The sequence below is a fragment of the Triticum aestivum genome, chromosome 4A, assembly GCF_018294505.1.
Source record: "Triticum aestivum cultivar Chinese Spring chromosome 4A, IWGSC CS RefSeq v2.1, whole genome shotgun sequence".
NCBI lineage: Eukaryota > Viridiplantae > Streptophyta > Magnoliopsida > Poales > Poaceae > Triticum > Triticum aestivum.
In genome coordinates this window covers 598,362,874-598,375,227 of record NC_057803.1, presented here as the reverse complement: position 1 = coordinate 598,375,227, position 12,354 = coordinate 598,362,874, and the positions used below count along the sequence as shown (strand labels likewise).

At 43.6% G+C, this 12,354-nt stretch overlaps 1 pseudogene; it reads left to right on the top strand.

The window, feature by feature from the left end:
- Positions 1–248: 248 nt before the first annotated feature.
- Positions 249–12,354, top strand: part of LOC123083992 (alcohol-forming fatty acyl-CoA reductase-like) — a 49,157-nt pseudogene continuing 37,051 nt past the window's right edge.

The following is a 12,354-nucleotide window of genomic DNA, read 5'->3' as shown; positions in this document are numbered from 1 at the left end:
CCTGATTGCCCATCTCCGGTCTCCCCTACCTCCCGCAACACCCCCATCCTCTCACGAACCCATCTCTCTCTCCCCACTACTCCTCGCCGCCGCCACCTACGGCGGCCGATCCCGGTGACTTCCGGCGGCAATCTGCGGCTCCTAGCACACCACCGCGACCCCGTCCCTTCCGCTCCATCCTCCCCTCAGACTAGATCAGCCGCCCCCTTCGACCAGATCGTCCGCCCCCTTCTCCCCCAGCCCCGGCTATGCAGCAGATCGAGCGCGACAGTAGTGGCAGCAGAGCACCAAGGTACGTGCCTGGGCGCCTCCCTCTCCCGTCGCTCCTCTTCCGTTTGGGGACCTCGCCGGTCGTCCTCTGGTCGACGCGTGCACTGTGTTAAAATTGCAAATTGAAGTTGATTAATAGGGTTCAAAGGTACAAGTTCGAGTATCCAGTCTGAGGGGTTCTTGCATGTGTGCAGGTGATATTGGAGGTGGTGGCGACATTCCTGCTGGTGTTCGTGATGTGCGGGGCGGCGTCCATCTACGACGCCGATGTGACGCGCGAATCCCAGCTCGGCCACTCCTTCGTCGGCGGCCTCATTGTCACCGCAGTGATCTACGCCACCGGCCACATCTCCGGCGCGCACATGAACACCGCTGTCACGCCCTCCGTCTCCTTCCGGCATTTCCCCTGGATTCAGGTACGCATATACATCCATCCATCATGCTTCCTGCCTTCAACTTTTGTCTCACGTATAGATGCGTAGCGAATGACATGTCATTGTTCAGTAGAACACTAGAACTTGCTTATCAACATGAACGTGCAAATAAGAAATTCTCACCGCTTAATATTTAACCAAAGCTTAATTGATTTGCCAAGCAATATCATGTGCTTATTAGTTGCAAGCTGTATTGGTTTGCTCTGCTGCCATGTTAATTCTTTGTTTCCCCTTTGTGTTAACCACCTTGTGCTGTTGTACAGAAACTTTATTGATAAATTGTCAGTTAACACTAGGATCAGTAACCACCTTGTGCATTCTAGGATCAGTATTCAGTTATTTTGTACTGCTTTCTTCAAGGTTCAGGGTCTAGGCATATGGCTCACTATTCGTTCCAGTTCCTGTTATGTTACAGCTGCTTATCTTACTAATATATGTACTATTTGTCTTATGTTCTTGTTTGTATTCAGTCAGTGCCTCCAGTGTGGTCGATGGCGAGTGCATCGGGGATTCGGGGTCGTCTTCAAGAAGGACAAGACCAGGGCCTCCAATGGATCAGTCAGTGCTCCACTGCTCCTCTTCTTCCTAACCATTTCTTGTCTGCCTGCCGTCACATGCAATGGCTACTTGTCGCCTCCTTCTTAATTAGTACACACGGAGCTTAAACCAATTGTATCTGGAATTTAGTTGTAAGAAAGTGTCTAATCTGAAACAAGGCATGGGTGGGAATTCGTTTGGGCTAGAGTACACTGCAATATGTTTCTTGTATGCTTTAGCCACTGTTAGATTACAGTACTACTACTAGTCTATATATGCAACTTGTCTACAGTAAAATTATTTGACTTGTTAAAACTGCCACACATAGTACTGCTACTAGTCTATATATGCAAGCAGTACCTATGTTTCTCAATATAAAGACGTTTTGGTAGTTTAAATAATGGATGGAGTGATAGTTACAGTAGGTTTGAATCCCAATTTTTCTGTGGTAGCACAACAACTGTTGTGTCGCTCCTTATGTTAGCCGTGTTATTCTTCTAACCTGGCCGTACAGACACTATGGTGCATAGCTAGCTGGCTATAGCTTCATCCTGCTGGCCTTTTTTGGACATTGTGCCGTTGGTTCTCATTTCACCTCATTTTATTGGTATATACCTGCAGAATTGTGCTCTGTTGGTTCTCATTTTACCTCGTTTTATTGGTATATATTCCTGCAGGCGAAGCAGCGGGTGGGGGAGCAAAATCAGGCGATGGCCAGCAAGTCAAGGCCGTCGCAACGGCCGGCATGCACCACAAGGAGGATGATGGCCTCTTCACCTACTCCGGCCCCGTCCTCCCCGACTCCTGGTCATGCTCCTGTGCACGATAGCGCCCTCACTCTTCTACTTCTACTACCAACTGTTGCTGTTGTGCTGCTATTTACGATGGTAGTATGCTACTGATGATGTTGTTGATGCCATGCTTTTTGTCTTGTCATGCACTGAAATTAATTGGTAGCATTAGATGCAAATTTCCCATCATCCTTTAGCTGCACTAGTCTTGTGTATTTGGCAGGCAGATGCATATCTGTAGCTCTTCCTTTTTTTTGCTAATTCACTCATCTGTAGCAGTCACATATCTGTCCTCGTAATATCTGCTTGATCAATGATGTTTTCTTCTCGTATAGAATGTCCATTTGTTGCTGTCTATCTGCTTGCTGGGTGTGCATCCAAGTGTGGGATGTTGTTGGTGATCCTTCGTAGATTTACAGTGTTAGTTTTTCCTTCTGTTCTAGTAGACCCGATTGAGCTGGATTGTTCAGCTAGGGTGGGTGCGCACACCAAGTGCCAACTGTCGGTCATCCACCGTGGGTTTGTTTTCTTCACTTCTGCAACAATACACCAAGTGAATCATGCGTCCACTTGGAAGTAGACCCATTACATCATGAGTGGTGGATCATTGGTCGTTTAAAATGGTTTCTTAAGAGTGCTGACTTATTATTCAATGAATTTTCTCTGATGTGTCTAAAATGTTGTCTTTGTGCCTACTTCATTGTTGTCATTCCTATAGTGTGCTTTTTTAGTTTCATTTTACTGTAATATCGCCCAGTTTTACAGTGTAATTTACTGCATAGTCACTGTAAAACTTGTAGGTATTACAGTGGAATACCTAAGATTTTTTTAGGGAGTTACACTGTAAATAACCCATTTTATACATTGTATAAACTGCAGGTATTTACAGTGGAATTCCTCTATTTTTCCACCGTATATCCTCAATTTCTATTACAATGTAAAGTCCCACATTTATCATACTCCATGCTTTATCTCTAATTTCCTGGTCTTCTGACATTGTAAATTGCAGCTACATTAACGCCCTTATTTTCTTGTGTATTTCCAATGCTTTTTAACTCTGTATTTCCTGTTGGTTTATTGTTTTTACCCTGTTCTAAATATATTTCAATGTTGCTTTCAGTCTGTTAGAACCTGATGATTCCAGTTTTTTTACTAGATTCTTTGATGTTTTCTGCAGACAAATTCATCTAAAAGGTGTCTGTACATCAGAAGGCTGAGCACAAGGAGTAGGAGAGTGTTGGCGTTTTGTAAAACCTGATGATCCTGCTTTTGTACATCAGAAGTAGCAGCAGTAGGGGAAGGGTTATCTGGGAATTTAATGTATCTTCTATCTATTTGTGAATGAAATAGTAATTATGTATGTGATTTAACGTATTTTCTCTCTGAATTTCATGTATGTTTCAGAACTACAATTTCTGTTTCATATGAAATAGTAATTATGTATGTGATTTGAAAATGTGTGCAATGGAAACATGACTCATGCAACCCACTTATCAAAATAATTTGAGCACATTTGAAATTTCTGACGCGTGGGACCAGTGTATGATATTATGATATTTGGGACAAATGTAAAATAGTGGAAAATAAAATGGCAAAAATAAAAGATCATACGCTTTAAAAGGCCGCATCTAGAAATATGTAGGAGCCAATATGGGCATCCAGGTTCTGCTATTGCTTATTGGCCGAAGAGGTGTCTCGGTCATTTCTACATAGTTCTCGGACCCGTAGGGTCCGCGTGCTTAACGTTCATTGATGATATAGTGTTATATGAGTTATATGATTTGGTAACTGAATGTTGTTCGGTGTCCCGGATAAGATCACGGACATGACGAGGAGTCTCAAAATGGTCTAGAGGTAAAGATTGATATATAGGACGATGGTATTTGGACACCGAAAGAGATTCGGAGCGCATCGGGTAGTCATCGGGTCACCAGAAGGGGTTCCGGACACCCCCGGTAAGTGTATGGGCCTAATGGGCCAAAGGGGGAATAGATCAGCCCCTCGTGCAGCCCTTCCTCGGATAGCATGCCCTAGGGGAAGGAAAGAGGTGGGGAGGCGCCTCCTTCCTTTTACTCCTCAAGTGGGAACGGAAAAGGGGAGGCGCCACCCTTCGCTGCCTTTCCCCCGCACTTATACAAGGTAGGGGAGGGCATGGCTTGGGAGAGACCCCAAGTAGGATTCCTCCTAATTGGGCACCCCCTTTAGATGCTCCTCCCTCCCAATCACCTATATATATGTGGGAGGGGGTGTCTAGCACACAACAGACAATTTCCTAGCACACACCAGACAATTTCCTACCATGTGCGCGGCGCCCCCCTCCACCATTTGCACCCCTTGTCATATTTTTGTAGTGCTTAGGCGAAGCCCTACGGAGATCACTTCACCATCACCGTCACCATGCCATCATGCTGCTGGTACTCATCTACTACCTCACCGTCTTGCTGGATCAAGAAGGCGGAGGACGCCACGGGGCTAAACGTGTGTAGAACACGGAGATGTCGTACGTTCGACACTTGATCGGTTGGAGCGCGAAGAAGTTTGACTACATCAACCGCTTTGTTAAACGCTTCCGCTTACGGTCTACGAGGGTATGTAGACACACTCTCCCCTTCGTTGCTATGCATCTCCATGGATAGATCTTGCGTGTGCGTAGATTTTTTTTCATGCAACGTTTCCCAACAGTAATAACCAATGATCATAGAAGGCAGGCTGAAGAGGTCGATGTAACTGTAGATCAACTCCTAGGCATTGAGGAATTCGAAACGTTTAAAGAGGAGGAACTAAAACCTTAATATGCCATCGGCGAACCTCTGGTCAAGCATGAGGAGATCCCGCGTCTATCAATGAGAATGTATGAATTGCATCAATGATACATGAGAGAAGAAAAGACTACCGATCGAGAGCCCCTCATGGTGAGAGTCGAGGCAGAGCATTACTTCCATGAAGAAGATCTCTGGGTTGAGTTCCCAGAAATGTTTTAGTTATTCAATCAAGACGCAGTCGACAAATCTATCGTCAGTTGCTATTGTCTGTAAGTGATTTCTTCCTGTAATTTAAGTCTCTAGCTAACTGTATTGCTCGTTCATTACCTGTAATTATCCTCACTATATTCTTTTCCGTGGTTTTATGCAGAATGAAGATGTATGAAATGAAAAGAGCTGAACGCTATGGAATTGGGTTCATTGACCCAAATACCATTAATGAAAAGACATGGTTACAAGAATATGATCGACCATACACAGAGAAATCCTTGCTATAGTTCTTGAAGCACCTAAATACCCAACCAGAAATACTACTTCCTTACAATTTAGGGTGAGTGACACTGTCTTGTACTATAAATTATGTTTTTGCTTACTAGATGTTAATACGTGTAGTTGATGAGTTATGCACATATACAACGTGTGTGCATGCAGTTTTCACTGGATCCTACTAATCATTGAAGTTGACGAGGGATGAGTTACAGTACTGGACTCACTACTTAAAGACGTTAATGACTACTCAATCACGAGGGGATGGTCGACAAGTAATTTCAATCATTATCGAACTATATGTCGGCCTCTTTAGTTCATTTTATAATATCAACTAATTAATAACTACTTTATTCATTTTCTTTGCCGGTGGGCAGAGCATGAGATAGATTCATCAAACAAGTTAAAGGCCAATGAAAACAAAAGCTGAAATTGGTGCGACCCAAGGTAATTAATTAATTAAGCAGTACTAGCTAGCTACCATCTCTTTAATTCTAGTTTCAATACTATTATCATGCTTGATTAATTATTATCAGATTGAATTCTATTCTTGTAAACCATTAGGCAGGCGCCGGGGACTAATCTATGTGCATACTATGTTTACGAGAACATTCACATTATGGCGTATGAAAGGATCAAAGATGATAGACAAGCTTGGGTACGTTTGCCAAAACACTATTCACAATTCTTATATCATTATCTAATATATACACACACAACCAATACATTCATATTGATCTCCTTCTTTAAAGAAGTCGGAGATGCAGGATAATCTCCTACCCGAGGATCGCGTATGAGCAATTCAAGAGGAAATAGCTGGATTTTTGCTCGATCAGGTCATACATCCCAAAGGAGAATAATATTACAAGCTGTAATGCCTCCATGTAATGATCTGTAAATTGTAGGAGGAAATTTTTGTACCAAATTGTATATATATACATGTGTTATGTGAATGGTCATGCCAGAAATTCGATGATATATATATATATATACTATTCATCACCCAGGATGCAGAATAAGTTATTCTTCACCCGAGGTAATCTTACGATCATTTCATAATTATATTACGTTTCGAATTCAAATAGTTACATTCCTATTGATTCACTACGTAAAATTTGACTTAAGAAAATAAAAATATAGGTTATAAGACAAGAAAATTTGTACTTTATGTGTATTTTAGACTATGTTTTTACGTTTGTAATTTTACATAACATAAAATATTTTTTACGGCAATTATATATTTTCTTACGGTCCCTTTTTGCGTCGGAAATAAGACAAAAATTACAGAACGTAAAATTATGGTGCATTGATGGTAAAATAGAGGGGGGTGAAGAATAACTATTTCTCACCCAGGGTGACGAATAGCGCGACCCTATATATATATATATATATATTGGTTCTACGAGAAATTCTATTTATATATATGCATAACGTGTACAATATGTAGTAGCACTAGTAGAAAAAGGGTCTTCTGTCCCGGTTGGTAAGGGCCTTTTGTCCCGATTTTCGAACCGGGACTAAAGGGTCGTTACTAATACCCTGGCCCTTTAGTCCCGGTTCAAACAGGAACCGGGACAAATGGGCCTCCACGTGGCCGGTGCGCCAAGCCCAGGCAGGAGGGCCTTTGGTCCCGGTTGGTGGCACCAACGGGAACCAATAGGCATCCACGCGTCAGCATTTCAGGGGCTGAGTGTTTTTTTTCCTTTGGTCCCGGTTGGTGGCATCAACCGGGACCAATAGGCATCCACGCGTCAGCATTTCAGGGGCTGAGGTTTTTGTTTTTTTAAAGGGGGGTTGGGGTTTTTGGGAGGTTAATTTAGGTGTTTCACATATTGTGTTAGCTAGCTAATTAATAGAGAGAAGTGTCCTCTCTTATGTCCGTGCTTGGTCGAGGCTACGTACTATATACGTATAGAGAGGACTAGACACGCTAGCTGGCTAGTAAGCAAACGAAGGAAACAGAAGATCGTCATGAACATATATGCATACAGAGAGAAGTGATATCGACCACCTCTCCTTCTCCGAGAGATTGGTCGAACAACAAGTTCTCGTACATCTATCCGACACTACCGGCTACATATACACAATAATTATCACTTACAATATAATCTCCTAATTATATACGAACACAGGATCCACATAGAATTCTTCATCTTCAGCAATCACGTGGTCAAGGAAGAATGCCGCCAATTCCTCTTGATCGAATTGCTCGCATACGAGCTGGTGCTAGGAGTTCATCCCGCATCCGAAAGATCTAATTTGAAGAAGGGGGCAAGCATATATATATATATATATATATATATATATATATATATATATATATATATATATATGAATAAATGAAACTCAACACAAATGATGGTAATAAAATAAAATTGTGAATATTATTGCTTACGCACTTCATATTGTTCGTCAGAGTACCCTCGTTCATAGGTCGTGTGGCGGATGGACTCACAAACGTAGTATCCACAATAATCATTCCCTTGTTCCTGCCACAATCATTACCTGTAATTAAGAAATAGAGGTCAATCAAACTGATAAGCAAGCATGCCAAATGTTATTGATGAAACTAGCGCTTGAATCACTACGAGATGTGCGGAACATGTTACTATAGTACTTACTTTCGGGTGTCTAAATTGCAGCTTCTTCGGCAGTCCCGGAGCTTTTTTGGTGAATTTTCTCCAAACCCTGCTAGACAAAGAAAACAATTACTTGATATCAGGAAATGAACAAAGTTGTTGATATGGTGGATAATGATCGATTTAACTTACTTCTCGAGCATTTGAGTCATGTCCGCAGAGTCCTGGGGATCTTTTCGTCTCGAGTCTAAGACGGTTACTAGTCCCTGCTCAAGCTTAATCTCTAGGAGAACATAGTGGAACCTGTGCACGCATGCATAACTCATCAATTACATTACTATAACCTAGACTAATAAGGGAAACCGAATATGCACAAGACAGTAACACTCACTTGAAGTTGTAAGGAAAGAGTATTATATCTTTGTTTTCATTTATTACCAACGATCGTAGCAAGTTGGCCTCGGTATCGTAGGCACGATATTTAACCTCAGTTGCATCTATGAGATTTGTGTTAATGAACCCCATATCATCGATTTGTCTTCTCTTCAATTCGGCGATCTTCAATCTGCATAATATAGTGAGGATAATTATAAATACATGCAATGAAAGAGCTGACCTATATAGAGAGACTTAATGACAAAAGTAGTACTACTTACAGACAGTAGCAAGTGACCATTGCTTTATCGAGGGCCTTTTGATTGAAAAACTGGAAGAACTCCTCAAATGGAACATTCAACAGTTCAATTCCAACGAGGTCATGCTCCTCTCTAAATCTCAGCGTCAAAGTATTCCTCCCCCAGACTCTGTGCAGGTTTTCATGTACCAATCAAGGAATCTTCGCATCATCGTCGTTAGAGATCTTTCATCTTTGACGAGAGGCTTCTCGTACTCGTATCTGTGTTCCTCCACCTCCAAGAACTCATAATGTACATTGTCGGGCAGGTAATCTCCAAGATTGCTATAACCGGGCACCATCCTCGGATCATTAGTAGGCACCTTGAGCGGGGGGCACGATTGGTTCACTTGTTCGCCAAGCTGGGGATTTTTTTCCCAGCTTGTCATTCTTTTAACCTTCGATCACTGATAGTACTTCCCGACAACTCCACTTTGACAAATGACTTTTCAATAATGCGCTCATAGTTGCCTTTCGGCGGAGACTTTGCTAGTTTTTTCAGGGCAGCCAGAGTGCACTTCGCTTTCACCGGATCTACCTTCTCCCCCGGAGGTGGATGTTTCTTTGCTTTCACCCCTTCAAAGAAGTTCCTCACTTCTTCTCGCGCGATCTCGGCATTCTTCTCCGGGGTCCTCTCGTATGGTAACTTCTCTGGAGTCTTCAGAGAAGGACCGAATCTGTATTGCCTCTCGCCTCTGGCTGTACTGCTAGACACCGGCAGAGGAAACGAAGCGGCTGCGGCTATCTTCTTTCTTTGCTTATGAGCAGGAGGAGAAGGACTACAACGCGCCGGAGCAGCCGGAGCGGCGGCGGGTCTCTTCCGCCCTTGCTGACGAGGTGGAGAAGGAGGAGGCTGGCTGCTCGGGCGCGCCGGCGCAGGCGGAGAAGGAGGCAGAGTGCCGCCACGCGCCGGAGAAGGAGGCCGAGTGCCCTGATCGTCACTCACCGGAGGAGGAGGCGGAGTGCCCTGACTCGCCGGAGGAGGAGGAGGAGGCAAAGGCGTCCAGTTCGGAAGGTTGATGAGCTCCTTCCGCCATAGGCATGGAGTCTTCAGAGCAGAACCCAGCCGAGTCTCCCCTTCACCGGTAGGGTGGTCAAGCTGGAGGTCCTCAAATCCCTCCGTTATTTCATCCACCATGACCCTAGCATATCCTTCTGGAATCGGCCGGCAGTGAAAAGTTGCGCCGGGTTCAGTAGGAAAAACAGAGCCAACAGCTGCCTTGACCTTCAAATTCATCCATTGCGTCATAATGTGGCAATTTTGAGACTCCGTGATAGCATCCACAGGATAGCTGGCAGGAGCCGTCAAGACATGCTCCAGCCGAACCAGCTCGGTGGAAGCCACGCTGCTTCTCCGCTGAGATGGCGGGGTAGCTTCGGCAGTTCGTTTGCTGCGATTTGCTTCTCGTTCCTCTATCGCTTGCACCCTTGCGTGCAACGCCTGGAGTTGGGTCTGCTGCACTTTTTTCCTCCTCCCGTGGCATTTGTAACCGCCTGCGTTCGGAAAACCAGCCCTCCACGGAATGGAGCCTGGCGTGCCTCGTGTCCGTCCAGGGTGCTCAGGATTCCCGAGGGCCATTGTGAGCTCGTCGTTCTCTCTATCTAGAACGAACGTCCCTTGCTGCGCTGCATTGATATATTTCTTTAGCTTCTTGACTGGTATGTTCATTTGCTCATCCGTTCAAACACATTTCCCTGATACAGGGCCACGGTTCCGCCAGCCCCGAAGAACCAAGTCCGGCAATGGTCTGGCCAGTTCATTGTCTCTGGTTCGATCCCTTTATCAAGCAGATCATTCTCAGCCTTGGCCCACTTAGGCCGGGCTTTGAGGTAGCCACCTGACCCCGTGCGATGGTGAAGCTTCTTCTTTACAGCATTTTTCTTGTTTGTCGCCGACATCTTCTTACTCTTTTTCGATGTCTTGTAGGCCACAAATGCGGGCCAGTGATCTCTGATCTTCTCATATCTACCGATGAATTCTGGTGTCTCTTCGTTGTCGACAAACGTTTTCAGCTCATTCTTCCACCTCCTAAATAGCTCTGCCTTCTTCTTAAGAGCATGAGACTTGATTAATTGCTCTTTAACTGGCTTCTCCGGATCCTCCTCTGGCGGTAGGGTGAAATTTTCCTTCAGCTCAGTCCAAAGATCATCTTTCTGCATATCATTGACATAAGACACCTCAGGTTCTTTGTTCTTAGGCTTATACCATTGCTGGATGCTGATCGGGATCTTGTCCCAAACAAGAACCCCGCACTGAGCAGAAAATTCATCCTCTGTCCGGATGGGTTCAATCGGCATGCCATTGGGTGCGATTTCTGTGATCTCAAACCTTTCATCCAAGCGCAACTTTTTCTTCGGGCCTCGTCTCTTTATCGAAGTTGTGCCTGATCCGGAGGGCTAGAAAAAAGAAGAATTAGACGAGAGTTAATTAATGTGTACATACCAAAACAATGAATGCATCAATTAGCTAGTCATCACAGGCTTAACTAATATATTTACCTAGCCGGACTATGTTCGGTCACCGGAGCCGTCATCACGGGCTCCTTCTTGCACCAACATTAGGTCACCGGAGCCATCATAATCATGTATTTCCTCCTCCATTCTTTGATCACCGTAGCCTGCTTCTTCTTCACCCTGTTCTGCTTCCAGACCATCATTGTCGTTAACATACGACATGACATCACCGCTGGCTAAGATTATGTCCCCCAACACCTATTCTTGTTCCTCGTCTTGTTCGAACTCCATTGTTTCTGCAAATATTACAACATGGCAATTATTACACAAACATGACAGCATGTGGATATATTAGTGGAAAACGTAGACCTAGCTTATTCCGGGTTTGGGGTGGCCTCGGCAACGCTTCAAGGGTAGGGGCGCGGTGGGAGGGGGTAGGATACCGACATCGTTTTTTTCTAGGGTTTGGGTGTCCTCGAGAGTTTTGTTTGAGCGAGAGGGCAGGGGGGGTGCTCCCGTGGTATAATTTATCGGGGAGGGGGTAGGTCAAAGAAGAAATAAGAAGAGGAGAAGAAGATATTAATAGAGGAGCAGATCGAAGAAAAAAAGAAAAAAAGAGGAGAAGAAGAAAGAAATAGAGGAGAAGAAGAGAAAATAGAATATTCTATTTTTCTCTTCTTCTCCTCTTCTTTTTCTTCTTTCTTCTTTTCTATTTTCTCTTCTTCTCCTCTTCTTTTTCTTCTTTTTTCTTCTTCTTATTTATTTCTCCTCTTCTTCCTCTCCTCTTCTTCTCCTTTCTTCCTCTTCTTATTTTCCTTTTTCCTCTCATTCTTTTTCTTCTTCTTCCTTTCCTAGCTAGATATATAAAACTTTTCTAAAAATGTAACTTTTGCATACATACATGAGAAAATAATATTATCGGGGAGGGGGTAGGTCGAACCCACCACCCCTCGTGTTGAAGTTATCGGGACACGGGGTATATCGACAACGACATATCCGATAAAAAATAAGAAGACGAAGAAGAAATAAGAAGAGGAGAAGAAGATATTAATAGAGGAGAAGATCGAAGAAAAAAAAAGAATGAAAAAAAGAGGAGAAGAAGAAAGAAATAGAGGAGAATATTCTATTTTCTCTTCTTCTCATCTATTCCTTTCTTCTTCTCCTCTCTTTTTTCTTCTTTTTTCTTCTTCTTATTTATTTCTCCTCTTCTTCCTCTCCTCTTCTTCTCCTTTCTTCCTCTTCTTATTTTCCTTTTTCCTCTTATTCTTTTTCTTCTTCTTCCTTTCCTAGCTAGATATATAAAAAATTTCTAAAAATGTAACATTTGCATACATACATGGGAAAATAATATTATCGGGGACGGGGTAG